General features: G+C 36.5%; 1 non-coding gene across 1 annotated transcript; it reads left to right on the top strand.

Annotated features, from left to right (window-relative positions):
• The first annotated feature begins 14,273 nt into the window (after window positions 1-14,273).
• LOC130025574 (U1 spliceosomal RNA) lies at window positions 14,274-14,432 on the top strand. The gene has a single exon (XR_008792713.1). It is a non-coding gene; the product is annotated as a U1 spliceosomal RNA (small nuclear RNA).
• Window positions 14,433-15,434: the final 1,002 nt, after the last annotated feature.

Below are 15,434 nucleotides of genomic sequence, written 5' to 3'. Positions count from 1 at the left end.
ATGTGCTTTTGAGAAGAATGTGTATTCAGCTTTTTGGGGATGAAATGTTCTATATTCTACTAAGCCCATGTCTTCCATTTGTTCCCTCAGATAAAGTATGTCCTTACTGTGCTTGAATTTGGTTGATCTTTCGAGAGGAAATAAGGCGGTGTTGAAATCTCCAACTATTATTGTGTTGCCATCAATATCTTCAAGTCTATGAGCAGTCATTTTAAGTATTTTGCTGGTTCCTGATTAGGTGCATATACGTGTAGGAACGTGATTTCTTTCTCATTTATAGATCCTTTGATCATTAAGAAATGACCTTCACTGTCTCTTGTAATCTTCTTCAGTCTGAAGACTATGTGCTCTGATATTAGTATGGCCACTCAAGACTTTTTGAGGAATTTTTTGCTTGTAGAATTGTTTTTCATATTTTTATTTTGAGTCTGTATTTGTTCTGCCTATTCAGATATGTTTATTTCTTGCAGGCAGCAGAATATTGGGTTCAATTTTCAGATTCATCCTGTCACGTGGTGCCTTGTAATTGGTGCGTTTAGCCCACTGACACTGAAAGTGACTATTGTTATTGGGTGCTGTCCCATATTTCTGTAGGAGTTTTGTGTGTTTTGAGGACTTGTGTAGTCTTAAAGTAGCTCATTTGGTTTTTCTTACTGCCATTGTTTTGAGTCTATGAAGTTCCTGAGTTGTTGCTTGTCTGTAAAGCTGTATGTTGTTCTTTCAAGAATGAATGAGAATCTAGGTGGGTAGAGTATTCTAGGTGAATCATTCATTTTGTTGCATTTCTTTCACTTTGTCCCCCCACTGTCTTCAGCCCCATTGAGTTTCATCAGATAAGTTGGCTTTTAAATCTTAAGGATGATCCTTTATATGCAAATTCCTCGTTGATCTTGCTGCTTTCAGAATTTTACCTACCTCTGGTTTTTGTCATTCTCATAAGGATGTGTCTTGGAGTATTTTCATTTGGATTTCTTTTAGCTGATACCCTTCGGGTCTCCTGAATCTGCATACATGCACTCTTCAGCTCTGGGAACGGCTCAACAATAATGTCTTTGACAGTTGCTTCTTCATCAGGCATTCTTCCTGTCCTCGAGGCCTCCAATGATTCTTATGTTATTCCTCTTGGCTTCATGCTGATTTTCTCTTGATATCTGTTGGTTTATTTTGAGTCTCTTTACATGTTTTGCTGTTGTCTGGAGATTCTCTGTACCTCATCTTGGTGCTCATTGATTCTGTCTTCAGCATCTGTTAGTGTGCTGCAGAGGCCTTCCAGTGATTTTTACCTTTCATCTACCAATGTTTTTAAATCATTTCTGTTTGTATTTCTGTTTGCTTTTTCCTTATTTCTGCTCTCATATCATGTATTTTATCAGCAGTGCATTCCAGTTTTCTTTCAGCTTCTTATGCATCCTTAATAGTTCCATTCTAAATTCCTTATCTGAGAGGTTATATAGTTCATTATTATTGTTTGTTTCATCTGAGCTACCCGTGACATATTTGATATGCCAAACATAGTAACAAGTCTCACAATGTTACTGGGCCCGCTTGAGCAAATCGATGAACAATGGGAGGACAGTGACAGTGATTCATCTGGACTATTGACTTCACTCACTAAGCTTGATGAGTTTCTTTGTTATTTAGCCTTTGTGACCTTTGCATTTTGTAGTTTTTTCTGTGTGTTGTTGTATGTTTGGGGCCCTGCAGCTGGGCTTTGTGTGTTACAGTGGGTTACAGAGAGGTAAAGAAATATGAATCCTGGGTTAACTAATACCTCAATAGATGAAGTAACTTCTTGACAGGGACACTATCGCATATCCTGGTTTTGGGGTTAGAGATTTTAAAGGTATGACATGAGGGGTGGATACAAAGGCACTCTGGGGGTCCACACAACTGTTTTGAGAAGTTAGATTAGTGTGTTTGTGGTGATGTCTGGCAGGGGAGGGCAGTTCTGGGGAAAATGCTGGGAGCTGGAGCTTCCCTCTGGGTGCGGGTCAGGGTTTCAGGCTGGGGGATCTGAGAATTATTTGTGTTATATAGTAGAAATTTATCTAGTGATAGAAAGACTAGTTCTAGGTATTTATACCATAAACGTGTTTCTGGAGAGCAGTTTCACTGCAAACATTTTTATAGCAAAGTGATGCCATAGTAATTGTAAAAGTAATGATAAACAAAAGGACATTAAAATGGCATGATACAACTGCCTTTGGACATGTGTTGATTTAAGAAAATATTGCACAAATATCTGGAGTTTTATTTTGTTTGTAGATTGTATGTAAGTAGTTGTTTTTCAAGTCATTCATTACTTCATTATATACTTTAAAAATATTAGACTGTCAAATTTACAACAAGTGTGAAATCAGAGAATGTAAATAAAGCCAAATCATATAATAGACTATAAAGTCAAATCTTATACTAGAAAATATTCCATCATTTACCAGTGCCGGTTTGGATTATTAACATCAATAGAAAAATGAAACTACAGTTACAACTAAACATATGAAAAGATAGTGATTGATTCATAATGAATCAATCTGTGAGAAATGAAACCAATCTGTAAGCCAATTAGTTATTTGATCCTCTAGGCAAAATTGCCTTGGGGTAAATTATCTATGCATAAAAAATGTTACAGTAAAATTATTCAAGGTGAAACTGCTTTAACTGGAAGATGTACTATTGAGAGTAGAAGGGCGAGATATGTATTAGGCTTTTAGAAATTTTTTTTGCATTGAATTTTTTTTCTTAAATTGGCTGCCAATGTTTATGCCAACACTATGAATTTGGTCAATGTCTTTGTCTTGTTCTTTTTTTCTTTTAGCATGGCTTCTCTTGAAACCATTAGCCAGAGTAATGCCTAATCAATTTTTCCTGCTTTTGCTAATAAAAATAAGCTGCAAACTGAAGCACAAGATCCTGATCTTTGTGTCCTTTATCGTTGATGGTCACTATCACCATCACTGTCACTGTCCTCCCGTTGTTCATCGATTTGCTCGAGTGGGCCCAGTAACGTCTCCATTGTGACACTTGTTACTGTGTTTGGCATATCGAATACATCACGAATAGCTTGCCAGGCTTTGCTGTGAAGGCGAGATACTCTCAGTAGTTTGATGGGCTCTCTAAGAGGGGCAGAGGAATCATTGATGGTAGAAATCTTAAACTCTTGATTAATAGTAGGAATTAAATTTCAATTTAAAAAAATATGTGGGCCCAATTGTTCTCTGGGGAGACTCCTGGCTTTGTCCTTAGGGATCACTCCTGACAGGATTCAAGGGATCAATCTCACGTCACCTGTGCTAGGCACTGCACCTGCTGTACTATTTCTATGACCTCTCTTTTTCAAATCATTGATTAGGAATTCACAATGATCACTATAAATAAGACTTTTTTAAGTTTTGAAATCTGAAATTTTAGTACCTACATAGGTGTTGGCAAAGATACTATCTTCATAAAAATAAAAACCAAAATGAGAAGTGAAATATTAGCTGTATCAGTAAAGTTTTCCTTTATTTGTTATTTAGAGAATAATTGAGGGACCAGAGATATAGTACAGCTGGTAACACACTTGCCTCACAAGTGAACAAGCCAGGTTTGATCACAAAGTATCACATATGGTTTCCTGAGCACTGCTAGGGGTGATCCCTGAGCAAAAAACCATGTATAACCTCTGAACAAGTGCCCAGGGTGGTGCTCAAACCATAAATAAATAATTAAAAATAAAAGGATGATTGAGACCTTTTCTCCCTGCTTCACTGAATCTTAAAAGACCTGATATGGTACAGATTCACGGGACACTTAGTGATGCTATGGTTGTTCCAATTTTAGTATATGTGCTGCCAAAGTGAGCATGATGCTTGGTTGTTAACAGGTTACTAAGAATGCACTATGGGAAAGAAATTTTTTCAATCTACTTGGTGTGTGTTACTCATGCAGTCTTCACAACAACATTATTGTGTAATGACAATAAGCAGCAGGGCAACTTGCAATATCAAGCCACTGAACAAATCTACTTGCAGTTTTTAAAAAATGTGAACAATAGTGTGGTGATACAAAAGGCAAGAACTATCTTGGAGTGTTTGCCATAGGGGAAGAGCAAGTATAAGAAAGTGTATCTTCTTTGGATGCAAAAAGGAGATATTCATATACAGATTCTTGTAAGTTAAAATAACCAGCTCCCCTTAAAAGCATAGATGCATGACTATTTAACTTTTTGGCCAACAAGCCAATACTGTGTATCATAATTGCTAGACAAATCTGAAATATTTAAAAGGGGAAGAAAAGCCCAATATAAAAAGGAATATAAAGAAAAGATATAGTCTTCCATAAAATGCTTTATATTTTTTACAGTTAGGCAATTTAGTGGTGCTTCTAGGAGAAACCCTGTAGCAACCTAAAGTTAGTTACAGGATCATTCACCATTATAAAGTAGCTAGAAGAGAGGATTCATAAAAGAATAAACACAGTTTTGATGTATTTCCCAATTTTGCTTCATTTTTTAGCATTATCATTTGGGAGTATGCAGGTATTCTTTAGTGATAAGCAATATAAAGACTCCAGAAAACTACACAAATATTAACAAATATTAACTAAATCTCTGGCTGTCAAAGACATCAAACAGGAACCTGAAAATACAATAAACTGTTATAACTGAATCCCTTCTTTAAAATAACCCAGACTTTATGTTAAAAGGAATTAAGAAATAGGTTAGTCATTTGTTTGCCTCCTTTAACATTCTATATTAATTTCAGAATATTTAAAATAGCAAATATCTGAGAGTTTATAAATTTTTATCCAACATTTTAAGCCAGGGCCTAGTCACAAGTCAGATTGAGGACCTGAGAGATGATAGCACAACTGGTAGGATGCTTGCTTTGCATTTGACTGACCAAAATTCAATCCTGATATTGCACATGGTCCCTGAGCACAGAGCCAGAAGTATCACTGAGACTGCCTGAAAACAAAGGTTGTGCCCTGAAACAAAAAAATCAAAAAGGAAATTTCAAAAAGGCAGGTTGAAATTTTCAAATTTCAACCTATTTTTTCCCTGTTAGTCCAAAATATGACCATTACTTTGCTTCTTGACACTTGAATTCTAAGTAATCAAAATTCTTTCTAATATGTAAACAAATGTTTTATGATAAAGAAATACAGATGACAGATCATCTTTATTTCTTTATCATAAAAGTATTTATTTAATTTATGATAAGTATAATGGAAGTCTTTCACTATGTATATATAATTTACACTGTTGTAGAAGGCAATGGAGCATGACTAGTGTGGAAAACAGTGTTTACTTTAAAGTTGTAGATCTCAGTTACAACAGAACATAAATTTTCATAATATTTAAATTTTTCTATGTAGAGAAGATACATTCTAATGTTGTTTAAAATTTGAAATTTTAAATAGTACCAGCAACTATTTCCATGCTGTTGCAGATTCAATGGTATGGGCTAGGTATTGCTGTATTTTAAACAATTACTAAGTCTATATAATGTAGGGAGCTCAAATTCCTCCACAAAAATTCCACTAAATATTCAGCTTCACTGAAATAACTAAACACACACACACACACACACACACACACACACACACACACAGATCTCTTATCTAATCCATTCAACATTTTTCTAGTTTATTTTTCTACACACACACACACACACACAGATCTCTTATCTAATCCATTCAACATTTTTCTAGTTTATTTTTCTATACTAAGGCTACTATTTTTTTTTTACTTCATTCTCGTTTTGCCTTCTGCAAAAGAGAAAATCTTAATTTAAAGAAAATATAGAATCAAAAGAGATCTCCAAGCCTGCTCGGATCAGGGCTGAGCATCCTCCACCCAGATCCTCCATATTCCAGTAGGCAGGGTTCACACCCACCAACTGGCCCCCTGGCGCCGTGTAATCCCATCAATGGCCAAGACCCAGAGACTATAAAACCTAGCTCCTGGAAGACATCTTAATATCTCATTCTTACTTTGGACAAACTGGACGGCTACTGAATGTAACCTGCCCACACGGCAGAGTCTGGTAAACTCCCCATGGCATAACCAGTATGCCAAATACCAGTAACAATGATGGGTCTCATTCTCCTAACCATGAATGAGCTTTGATATGGCACTTTTAAAAAAAATATCAGGGCTAGGACGAAGGAGAGGTTACTGGGGCCTGCTCGAGGCAATCGATGAACAACAGGATGATCGTGATCGTGATCATGATAGAGGGGTAAAGGCCCTCCCGTTGATCGTCGATTTGCTCGAGCGGGCCCAGTAACGTCTCCATTGGAGACTTTGTTGTTACTGTGTCTGGCATATCGAATACTCTCGGTAGCTTGCCGGGCTCTCCGAGAGGGGCAGAGGAATCGAACTCGGGTCGGCCATGTTGGCTGCGTGTAAGGCGAATGCCCTACCCGCTGTGCTATCAATCATGATAGAATCAAAGAAAATTTTGTTAATCCTGATAATTTTTAAAATTTTATATATTATCCAAAATTTTATTATAATCCCTCAATTGAGGAAGCTTCACAGTTGTTTGCAATGCTTGTGTCATATTTATGGTACATAAAATCATGGCTCTCCTATAATTCATTACATCTTGGCTATTGAAATGGTATATTACATAATATCTACTTGTATAACATAATAGATAGTTGTAGAATATTAAAGAAATATATTGGAGCCCAAAAAGAGTATTTTAAGTTGCTGCTTATCATTTTCTCATTCCTATATTCATGCTACAAAAATCTTACATTGTACAAATGATTAAAATAATTTTCTAGATAATTGTTAATAGAAACACTGTACCTTTTTATGAGTAAAGTACGTTCGAAGAAAAGTAAGCTCCAATGGAAGCTTAGCAGCTTTCAAGAGAGTTAGACACATCATTACGGTGAGCAACCACAAATTATCTTAAGGCACTAAAAGTAACAACAAATTTACTCTGAAACCATCTGTAAGTATTAAACACTTGAAATACCTCAGCGTTCAGTGGCTGGAAGGCCAGTGTGATCCCTGTATCACATGATATATCAAACTTCTGGTGTACACTGGACCTGAACCTCTTGACCATCTATTAGTTTCTCTTCCAATATTTCTATGTACAATGATTACTTGCCTTAACTAGTCATTTAGCAACAACCATTTTCAGTTTGCACTTGGTAGGAATAGGTTTCTTAGAAACTCATGAGACTAACTGAATATAAATCAAATTTTTTAACAATTTTAGAAAAAATTGTAATATCTTACAACTATATTACAATTTCTTAAGCAATTTACATATATCTTAAGCAAATTTCCCATTGTGTCATCCTTAAATAAATTGCTAGTATTCTGCTCTAGTATTTTCATAACCAAGATCACTTTATATTCACTTCATCTTCCTCTAGAAATCAGAGGGCTATGGGGAAAGGTGAAGGTATAATCAAGTGAAGACTTTGGGGAATATTCTAGGCTTTTTTAATTCATTAATTGAGGAAAACTCACCTTTGAATTATAGTACTAGTCAGCCTGCCAAGACGGTTCATTAAAGTTCAAATCTTATTATATATTACATGCTTTATGCTTTTCACACAAAGTTATTATACTGCTCAGAGAAGGTGATCTCTGAAAGCACATTAGACTAATGTTCCTGAAACACTGGCTAATGTAAGTTTTATTGGATTGCTGTAACCAAAAAGGGTCACCTAATGATTTCCTCCAATAACGATTTACTAAAAAGAAAATAATTAATTAGCTATTAATAATATTTGACCTTGAAGTACCTTGTCACTTGTTAGGATTTTAATATCATAGTACCATAAGTAGAAAATAGCTTTCAATATTAGTCACACAAGTGGGTTTTTTTTTTTTTTTTTTTTTTTTGCTATTTGGGCCACACCCGGCAATGCACAGGGTTATTCCTGGCTCTGCACTCAGGAATTACTCCTGACGGTGCTCGGGGGACCATATGGGATGCTGGGAACAAATCCGGTTGGCTGCGTGCAAGGCAAACACCCTACCCACTGTGTTATCACTCCAGCCCCATTAGTCACTCAAGTTTTATCTAACTATAGTAAAATATTCTACTTATTGAGTATTGACATTTTCTGCAGTCCTGCATTAAGAACTTCAATTCTGCACCACATTTGAGCCCAACAAAACTGGTAGGAAACTACTCTCTTTCTTATTTTCAATGAAGAAATTGGGACGTGGAGAGTAAAAATTAGCCAAAACTCATCTACCTGTTCACTGGAAGTAGTCCAAGCTTGAGCGTAGAAGCATAAAAACAGAGATCTCATAATAAACTGCGTATTTAACTTGAAACACAGAAAATAATCATTTATGAGTGGATATGTTTGTGGGGTGTATATCTGCTCTGCACTTATTATGGCAATTTCTATTATATTTGGAGCAGTGGCATCCTTATTTTTATTTTTATTTGTTTAACTGAATCACTGTGAGATAGTTACAAAGCTTTCATGATTGCATTTCAGTGATATAATGATCGAACACTCATCCTTCCATCAGTGCACATTCTCCATCACCAATGTTCACAGTATCCCTCCTGCCACCCCTACCCTATCCCACCCCCTGCCTCTGTGACAAGGCTCAGTGACATCTTTAAAGGGTTGAAATAATCAAGAATCGAGCTTACCTGTACCAGTTGAAATTCCACCTTAGCTTCATTAATTGTTCCTTGCCAGTTCAAACTGTTTCAACCTTAATTTTTCCTTGTATGATTGATGTACGGTTCCCATCACCAACATCCCAAGTTTGCCTCCTGCTACCTCACACCCCTCAGTCTTTCTCTACAGAAATCACAGTAGACCAGTAGTTTCCACATGTTTACAGTTTTAAAAATAGGAGTGGAGAATTATTCTTTTGAAACTGTTATATTTTTATGGTTTGGGGCACACCAGGCTGTGCTTAGGGCTTTCCTTCGAGTCTTCTACAGGAGTCGCTCTTTGCAGGGTTCTCAGAGCCATCTGTGGTGCCTTATATAAAACCTGGGTTAGCCATGCTCAATACAAGACATTTACTAACTGTACTATCTCTCTGATCTCTGTTAAAAGAAGTGTAACTCATATATATATATTATGCACAAATACAAATTTTGTACATTAAATTGCATATATTTTTTCATTCAAAAACATTAAAGAGATAAAACTTCGATCTGAATATCCTTTATTATTTGTTCCTAGCAATAGAATTTTCATCAATAGTACATGCAGTATGTTTATTTTGTGGCTGCGATTGGGTTTGTTTTAGAAATTATTTAAGAACTGTATTTGTTTCTTTGGGCTGGAGCGATAGCACAGTGGTAGGACATTTGCCTTTCGCGCTGCCGACCTGGTTGGCCCAGATTTGATTCCTCCGCCTGTCTTGGGGAGTCCAGCAAGCTACAGAGAGTATCTCGCCCGCACGGCAAAGCCTGGCAAGCTCCCTGTGATGTATTCAATATGCCAAACACAGTAACAAGAAGTCTCACAATGGAGGCATTACTGGGCCCGCTTGAGCAAATTGATGAACAACAGGAGAACAGTGACAGTGACAGTGATTTGTTTCTTCAAGTAGTGAAGAAGAAAAGATGCTTTACTAGCACCACATGTAAGGGAATGATGGAAACAGAATCTATTGGATGAGGAATTTGAAACAATGCATTAGCAGGTACCAGGAGGAGCTGTCGAGCTGGTCTGGCCCTTAAGAAAACAAAATTGAAGGACTGAGCTTTTAAAATAGTTTGTCAGCAAGAAATAAATTAAAGCTGCTTTTCCTAACTTTATGCAATAACAGTGAGATAGGATATAAACTTGTTTGAGTGTACCTCTCCTGGAAGAAAAAATAATTCCCATAAAGAAGCATAGATTTTAGCAATCAGCATCCACTATGACAGGCAGGTAAGACAATGAGATAAAACTTGTTTCCAAGTTAAGATCCAGGCTACAAAAATAGGACCTTAAGCATCCAGCATCCCCCTTTGTCTCTGCTGCAGGAGAGTCAACACCTCCCACAACTACTACCAACAAAGCACCTGTTTGTTTGGTATTTTTCTTGAGATTGCTTGTACTCAGGGGAAGTAATATCAATAAAAGTTCAAACATTTTAAAAAAACTATTTCCTAAAAATATGAACTTCTCATTTGAATTTTTCCCCTTCTACCTAGCACATGCAATTTTTTAAAAATTTATTTATTTATTGAATCACTGTGGGAAAAGTTACAAAGATTTCAGGTTTAGGTCTCGGTCATGCAAATATCAAACACATTTCCCTTTACCAATATTTATTTTTCACTGTGAAGAACCCGAATAAACCCCCACCCCCCAACCCTCCCAATGCCTTTGAGGCAGACGAATTCTAGTTAACACTCTATCTACTTTGACTAGATTCATTGTTTTGATAAAAGATGCACCATTATTATTTAGAGTTTACACCCCCAAATCAGACATGCTGAAAAGGCATTGTGAAATGATTTGCTTTCTACAGCTGGGTTCAAGAATTAAATGATGTCGCACAGCCGCTATCGCGGCCGCATGGTTTTGGATTTCTGCTATTTTACTTATTAACCTTGGAAGTATTTCTGCTGAGAGTCAGATAATTAAGAGATTGGTTTCTGCACTCTGGAGCCATGGCCGTGCCGGAGAGCTGCTTGTGGGGGGCAACTGGTGACCTTGGTAGGGTGTGAAGGACGAGCTGGGAACGCCCCCCTTCCCATGAGGTTTTAGTCGCCCCCCGTGAACAGCTCATACCTAGCTTTCCACAAAGCTCCCAAGCAGCTGCCATCTTTCCACATGCAATTTCTTTTTTAACTTTAGAACCTGAAAATAAAATGTTGGTAATATTTTTACAGCATCTCAGTCAGAGCAAATTCCACAATCTAAAACTACCACAATAGTAGTACTCCATGCTTGAGATATTATATCAGTCAAAATTTTGTTGATCTGGGTTGTAAAACTTTGCTCTGGAATACAGTGTTTTTTGGATTATTAATTATTGAAAATATGCTAATTGATTAGATATATTTACTATATTGTCAAAATTAGTATCTTCACATAATATACTTGACAAATTCAGATCTTAACACCTGCATAGAATTCTGACTAAGAATGCAAAATCTGGATGTAAGCATGAAATAAACTTCAGAAAGACATGAACTGAAAAAAAAATAATTGAATAAAATGCATTTTAAAAAATGAAATAAAACACCCAAAACTATTTGTCCCAGTGTCGATGACAGAGAATGCATTATCCTGGATTGTATATGAGGGAGAGAGTGGATGCCCGTCTTCTTCTGTCTCTCCTGCTCTTCTCTCTACGCTCCATCTCGCAGCTTGGGCTCTCTCTCTCTCCACGTGGTTGCTCCTGTATTCTTCTTCTACATTCTTCTCTCTCTGTCCCCGCTTGCTAGTCTCTCCACACTCCATCACACAGCCCTGCTCTTTCTCTCATCTCTCTTCCCTCCAACTCTCTTCTCTCTCCAACTCCCCAGCACTCTGGGCTGACACTGCACCCAGTCAGGTAGCAAAATCAACATAAGAAAGCCCTTTCTGAGGGCCCACCAAGTTCAAGGGGAACACCACCTAAAAGGTATTTCAAAGCCCTTGCTAACTACCCAAGGGCAAAATACCTCCTAAGGTGTTTTTCTCCTTTCCTCGGTCCAGTAACTCTATCAATATTTCAATACTAGTTATTTTTGTATGAACCCAGTAAGAGATAACATTGAGGCTTGTAGGGCAGCTCTCCTGAGAACATCTTGCCACAGACTCAGACTGCATTGCTCAGGCCAGATTAACTTTCCTAACCCTAGCAAGGTCCAAATCTAGTTTTTGCTTTTTGGATCATGACAGCATTTTTCCATGACCAACCTCTTAACTTATAGTTAAGCATTATGGCACTTTGGCCAGGCCCATCTAGATGCCAGGGTAGCACATAGCTTACCGCTTGCCCTGGTTCCATTCAGACCCTTGTCAGGACCCTGCTTTGGGGGAACTAGGAAGAAAGGGCAGCTGAGGCTTAAGTGAGAGAACAGATGCCCAGGAGGAAAATATCACTGAGAATCACATAACAAAAGCATAGCATATACTGTCTTCTTGTGTCCAAACAAAAAGGACATTGCTTTGAATAAACTATGCAAAGGACATAGGGAGAAGATAAAAACAATATTTACAAGTCAACAGAGCATAAAGAACGAAATTACAAATAAACACAGAGGAATGGGAGCACTGTGATGGGAGCAACCCAATACACCTAAACTACCTGAGGTATGCAGAAAGGACAAAACAGTGTAATCCTACAGACAATGATTCACAAAGTCATTCATAGTTGAGTTTTAGACACATTGTTCCAGCACCAATTCTATCCCCGGTGTTCTCCCTCACCAGATTTCCCAGGTTACCTACCATTACCACCATTCCCACAAATCTGTAACCTTGACAGGGACCTTTTCAAGTTTGGTCTTTGAAGTTTGGATCTCGTGTGTTAGCGTTGTTGACTTTGTGATTTGATACTTAGCTACACTAAACTTTACACCACCAACGCTATGGAAGTTTTTGCCTGTTTTCCTGTACCTTATGGATTCAGGTCTGATTTTGAGGTCTTTAATCCACTTTGGTCTGACTTTTATGCCTCACGTTAGAGATCTGACTTCACTATTTTGCATGCAGCTGTCCAGTTTTCCCAACATCACTTGTTGAAGAGGCTTTCTTTCCTACACTTCGCATTTCTTGCTCCTTTATTAAAGACTAATTGGTCAAAAAATTGAGCATCTGTGTTAGGATATTCAACCCTATTTCATTGGTTTGAAGGTCTGTTTTTTTCCCCCTAATACTATGCTGTTTTAATTACTGCCGCTTTGGAGTACAGTTTGAAGTTGGGGAGGGTATTGCCACCCATCTTCTTTTTCCTAATAATCGCTTTAGCTATTCATGGGGGGTTATTATTCCACATGAATTTTCAGGAGTGTTTGATCTTTTTTGAAAATGTCATGGGTATTTTTATAGGGATCACATTGAATCGGTATAACAATTTGGGTATTATTGTCATGTTGACAATGTTAAACCTCCTGATTCATGAGCAGGGGATGTGTCTCCATTTCTTCGTATCCTCTTTTATTTCTTGAAGTAGTGTTTTGTAGTTTTCTTTGTATAGGTTATTCATTTCTTTCGTTAAGCTGGTTCTGAGAAACTTGATTTTCAAAGGCACAGTTATGAATGGGATTTTTTTAATAATATTTCATTCTTTTCTTTTATAATTTGTATATAGGAAAGCCTTGGGATTCTTGTGTCCTCTTTATGACCCTTCTTGTTACCTTACTCTTGTCAATACATGGCATTTCTTTTATTGTTCAAAAGACATTTTAATGTTTTTCATTACTTTATTTATTTGCTTATTTTTTTGTTTATTTATTTATTCAGCTTTGTTTTGGGTCACACCCACCAGTGATCAGATCTTCCCACTGAATATCTCCCAGGAGGATTCCTGGCAGTGCTCAGGAGGCGAGATGGGGTACTGGGTTTCTAACAATCCTAACGTTAACTACCACATACAAAGCAAGTACCCAAATCCATATATTTCTTTCTCACCCCAGTGCTTACATATTAATTATAGTTAAATTTTCTGTACGATTGTAATGATTTTTTGTAATGTTATTTTATATTTTATGTACTCTCTTCCAAACACGTTTGATGCTATTATTTTTCTAGAAGACTTTTAAAATGAGACAACTATTGGTCTTTCATTTTTATATCTTTTGTCTTTGATTTCCAATCCTGCTTCAGAAAAGAAAAATAATTTTGAATTCCATTGAAAAATACCTATTTCTATTAAAGTTTATTTATCTACTTATTCATTTATCTAATTTATTTATCTAAATTTACAACACATGACTGTACCCAGGGCTCACTCTTGTCTCTGTAATCAGGGATTCTCTTGATAGAGATTGGGGGTTCATAATGGTGTGCTGTCAGTCTGGTGGGTAGAAGGAAGGCAAATGCCCTACACACTGTACTATCTTTCTGGCCCCTAATTTTTTTTTTTATCTTATTAGGATACACCATTTTAAGGTAAAGGTAAAGGTAAAGGCCCTCCTGTTGATCGTCAATTTGCTCGAGCGGGCCCAGTAACGTCTCCATTGGAGACTTTGTTGTTACTGTGTCTGGCATATCGAATACTCTCGGTAGCTTGCCGGGCTCTCCGAGAGCGGCGGAGGAATCGAACTCGGGTCGGCCATTGGCCGCTTGTAAGGTGAACGCCCTACCCACTGTGCTATCGCTCCAGCCCTGTAAATGGGTTTTAAAAATATTTTCTACATACTTGACAGAGAAGATTCTATGATCATGAAGGTAGTTTTCCTAATGTGAGGCTTATCCATTGCACTAAATGTGCTAACCCCTGCAACTTCAAGAATATGGGAAACGACCAAATAATTTGTAGTTGTGGGGGACTGTGTGTGTGCTCTCCCCTAAAAAAATATTTCTCCAAAAGAAGGCCATTAATAAATATATATAAGGAGAAACCAGAAGTTTTCTCCTACTCCAAAATTAACTCTATAGCACCTACACTTTATTTAACAAACAGAATAAAGTTAAGTGTGAGCAGCTACCACAGAAATTTATTTGTTCGACTTACAAAAATCTTCTCTGATTTTCTACTCTTTTCTTTTCTGTCATTGAATTCCCCCCAACTGTTGTCTAAGTTGTCTTATTTTAATAGTTTTTATAATAATAGTTGATAGAATATTAAAATAAGATATATTTTCTTTTTGTTGCTGGAGAGATTAATTTTAACAAAGCACAAACTGACCTCCAAATTATTGCCATCAAATCAATGCAAATATATATCAAATTAGTACCACTTTTATTTACATTGTGTCAATAGTTGTCAAACTTTTATCTTTTTATGTATAAACTTAGTAGCAAATAAATCTTAGTAGAAAATTAAATGTTATATATATATAACAATATTTTAAAGACTGCTATTTGGTGGCTGTTTTAAGTTAGCTAAATGATTGCTTTTGGTCTGAACTGTATGGACCTGGTAGCTACTAATTCTAGGAACAAAATTATTGTCACAATATATGAAGTGAATCCTAAAAGAGCTTTAGTAGGTAGAGCACTAAATTGAGAAAAAATAAATAATATTCTTATAGTTTTATTTAGAAAATGAGTTTTACAAGTCATCTCTCATTTTAGTAACACATTTCTTAGTTTTTCAACCAATTTTGTGTTAATTGCTGTTCTAGCTGTCATAATTTAGGACTACTCTTATGCTTTAAAAGATTCAAGATAAGAAATTATATAATCCTTCTGTATTTATTAATTATAATCCTTGTAATTTTTCATATTTGTCAAAGGAAGCTTTATAAAAAACATAAAATAAGAGTTGTGATCCTATTTTGAGGTCTTTTTTTTTCCATCTTCTATTGTTGTCTGTGTGCATTCTACAGCTGTGTCTTCAAGCTCATTGA

Source organism: Sorex fumeus, unplaced genomic scaffold (genome assembly GCF_029834395.1).
Source record: "Sorex fumeus unplaced genomic scaffold, SorFum_2.1 ptg000030l, whole genome shotgun sequence".
NCBI classification, from domain to species: domain Eukaryota; kingdom Metazoa; phylum Chordata; class Mammalia; order Eulipotyphla; family Soricidae; genus Sorex; species Sorex fumeus.
Note: the sequence above shows the minus strand (reverse complement) of the source record. Positions and strands in the feature narration are given on the sequence as shown.